The 4145-nt window shown below is 37.4% G+C and overlaps 1 pseudogene; it reads right to left on the reverse strand.

Annotated features, from left to right (window-relative positions):
• Positions 1–495: 495 nt before the first annotated feature.
• Positions 496–3748, reverse strand: LOC120192694 (annotated as a pseudogene).
• Positions 3749–4145: the final 397 nt, after the last annotated feature.

Genomic DNA, 4145 nt, shown 5'->3' on the forward strand with positions numbered 1-4145 from the left:
ACTACATTTTACTTAATCCGTATTAATAAAAAAATATTATTATAAATTTTTATCTATATTTTGATTTATTTATGTTGATATATTTAATCTTCATATTAGATTGATCCCATGCCCTAAGTAAAGACTTTGTAACGCACCAATGGTACAACTTTCCTTGCTTTTTGGCGACTCAGGTGTCTTTGAAGGAAGAAGCTATGTGCCGCCAAAGGGATAACAGTTCTTGATTCAACAACAACATTCATACATGGATCGTCCAAGTTTAAACAACAACAAGAGATCTACTAGACAGATACACGAAACACACTTAAGGCTGCAATCTGAAGACCTAATCTACCAATCTATCCGGACTTTCCAAATACAAATCATGACCAAAATTGTTTACTTATCTTTTAGTTTAGGGGATAAAAGAAAGAGGTCCAAATCTTGAAAATGGGGACGGTTAAACAAAACAGGATGCACATCATCTCAAACTTAAAGGTTCTGAGCAGCCTTACCAATACAAAAATGAGTTGCAACTGCAATGAACCAGCCATTGCCATGCAACGCCAATAGTTGAAACTGCAATGTCCTTGAGTTTACATTTCCATCATTAACTGCCATCGGCACCTTTCTTTGCAGGATTGTACACGCTGAACTCGCCAAATTCTCGTCTCCCACTGCCAAAAACAAGCTCCAGAGTTAAACCCTTGGACAAAGCAAATAAATCAATACATCCATAATGAAATGAGTAATTAGTCGATAACATGACATGAATAGTCATTTTTTAGGGTAGGGTAGGGTAGGAGGGAGGGAGGGAGGGAGGGAGGTAGCATTTATCATATCAAAGCCTAAGCTTTAAGGGTAACAACTGATTAGTAGGCTCTTTTTCTAACTCTAGGTTCTAGCAGGGTTGTTCTGAAGTTCTACATATGTGTGCTACAACAGTGATGTAGGCATCAACTTCGAAGGGAACTCAGAGTTAATGCTCGATCATAATTGGCATAAGATTGACCCAGAAAGAACACACCCATATTTGAGGGTATTGAGTATTGGCCAAAATTCAAGGACAATGAAACTAAGAAGTGCTTCTTTCATTATAAGACCATTAACCTCAGTTTTGATACTGCATAGATTCTCCTCTCAACATTACATTTATCAAGGAGTTAAAAGTTGTTGCCTACAATACAATGTTCCTGATTTCCTGTACTTCCTCACATGGTCATCATTCTTTCTCTGAACTCTTCCCACCGTCTCAAATTCCCTTCAGATCAATCAAAATCATCAATGAATTCGGTTTCTTACATACTGTGTCCTCGGTCTTCCTACAATCTCCAAAGTTCTCTACATATCACTCCTTCCCATACAGACCTTCTATAATAATGAAACCTAAAACAATTACAAACAAATATAACAGTACAGACGCATACCTGTGCATCACATCCCAACCGCCAGGTAAAAAACGAGGATGAACAGCTTCAACAAAGACTTGCCTCCATCGCTGACAAAATTGACGAATGCCTTCCTCTCCAAATTCATTTAGTATATGATCAACAACTTGTTTCCCGTGGGGTCCATGTCCTAGTAGAGAAAATTTTTTATTATGTTTAACAGATGTGTTTCCTTCGTATCTGGCGCAAGATGAGTTAGCTATTTCATTTGGTGTGCTGCTCTTGAAGTTATCAATATTGACTCCACAAACAACTTCAGTCTCGGAGATTCGACTGCTACGCGAATTCATATCATGGCAAGCTGTTGTCACTCTGGAATCAGAACAAGTAGAAGGATGACTGTATGATCCGTATCTGTTACCATACAAAAATCCATGTCATCCTTTGTCCCTGATGTTTCCTTCAATGTATCAACTTCTTTTGAATGAGAAATATCTGCAGTAAAATCTGAAGCATAAGGACTGCTAACTTTAGATGGATCTGACGTGATAGATAAGATCCTTGTCACATCATTAATTTCTTGTTTTTTAACAGGAGGGATTGTTCTAGACTGTTTTAAAGATAAGCCTTTCTTCTTCGCTAGTCTTCTTTGCTCATGAGGACTCATGCCCACTACCAAGGCTCTTTCTAAATCTTCGTTGGAGATCTCCCTTCCGCCATAATATCTCATGACAATCTGCAAAATCACAGGAAGAAGGAAACTGATTTAGTATTTGATTAAAGAGCTTCATGAAATATACAGCAAAGCCCTACACCTGCTTGTGACCGATGATAAACATTATACTGAAAGAGAGAGACATAAAACTACATAGAGGTTCTAATTTTCTTTTCCTTTTATCTAATATACAAGCACTAGCAGGGGAAGATGCAAAATGAACAGGGAGTTTGGTTCTTCTATCTTAATATGTTGTAGATCATAAAATACAAATTTTAGATCAACACGAGGCATCTGAATGTTTACAATTAATCGAACTAATTTTTTTTGTCAAGAATGGCCGTTCTTATCAATATTACGTTTAATTTTTAATAATCTTCCAAGATTCAAATAGCTTGAACAAGTTACACGATATATTCTACTACCAAAGTTATCTTGATGTTCCCATCAAAGCATTGGTCAACGCTAGTACATAGCAACTAACCATTTTGCTTTAGGATTTCAGGCAACTTTCATTGCAATTCAAAGAAACATAATGCTCATTAGAGTTTTACAAGAAAATAACTATCAAAAGATAAGCTTTCAGACCTGGGTCAGCTCATCACGGCGGCTGGGAGGCATTTCAGGTCCATGACACAAAAGAGCCTTGGCAGCTGTTAGCAATTGTAGTGGTGAGACGCCTGAATCTTCGAAGTTTGTTGACTCAGATGACCCAGATATCATAAGCGCTTGGTTTGAATCAACCACTTTACGGACATAAAGTGGAATTCCAAATTCTCCGGCAATTTGTCTCTTGTACTTCTCAGCGGCAGCATGGGCAACTTCATGACAGTCAACACAAAGCAGGACTATGTCATGAGAGCGATGGCTCTTCAAGTGCTCAGGAAAGTGAATTCTGTAGCATGCAGGAATTACTCGGTAGCGTAAGTAGTGATTGCCCTCACCACACCCTACACATATATTTTGCTTATTTTGGATATAAAAATCATTAACTTCATCCTCTGGGCGACCTTTTGGTTCGAAAAGAAGCATTATTGCAGGAGGGTCATCATCAACAAGTTTTGCCAGATCTTTACGAAGATACCTGGAAGATAAAATACTGACTTGTCAAATTGAACATAATTTTGTCGTTAAATAAAAATAAGGTACAGAAAAAAGGAGCACCAACCATTCCAGCTTCCTGCGATCACAATAACATAATAGTCGGCCATCATTGAATAGATCCTACAATTATGGTAAACCGAGATTTGCAGGAAAATTTTGAATGAATGTTGACGAGAAGCTTTCTTAGAAATTTGTTTTGGGTTTCTGAATCCATTCTGTTTGGAGACTAATTTAGTTTCTAGTTTGAGGCCACGGTTTATCAATAATGCATAGTTAAATACAGACAATGGACAGCTCCCATTTGGACCAAGGCAATTTTGAATAACCACCGGAAAAATATTATCAAGACTGCCTAACTTATCCTGGATATTTGCTGCACATCTATCCAATGGCTGCAACCAGAGGCGAAGGCAGTGAAAAGCTGAGATTTGAGAGTCATTATTCAAATCAGATTGAATTATGGTGTCATATATTCTTCTTGAGTTGTAGGGACTTTTTCAGAGAGAGCGACAATAGCATAATCAGATAATATGCATCTTGAGCTCTCATCATGCACACGAGCCTGAAAAGAAGTAGCACCACGTATATAAAGCATCAAAATAAACGGTTACCAAGAGAACCAACCAAACAAAAGAATAAATGAACCATAAGTCTTCTGCTTAAAAATGAGAGGTACACAAGAGACAAAGCTTAAAATGATGGGGAAAAATCTTTTGCTTGCATATATCAACAATACAAATTACTCCAGTATATAACTATTGCCACATTTACTGATCACTCATATTATCAACAAGTTCGACAGGGGACCAGAAAAAATGTTGCATTGGTTTTCATACATAAATAGGAAGAATCCTACAACCAGTCTTATTGACTATTGAAGCAATCTAAATTGGTAGTTTAAAGTAAACACCTACCATTAGATCTCTCCATGCACACAATCTCCTAACAAGATCCTGAAA

Source organism: Hibiscus syriacus, unplaced genomic scaffold, assembly GCF_006381635.1.
Source record: "Hibiscus syriacus cultivar Baekdansim isolate YM2019G1 unplaced genomic scaffold, ASM638163v2 tig00004238_pilon, whole genome shotgun sequence".
NCBI lineage: Eukaryota > Viridiplantae > Streptophyta > Magnoliopsida > Malvales > Malvaceae > Hibiscus > Hibiscus syriacus.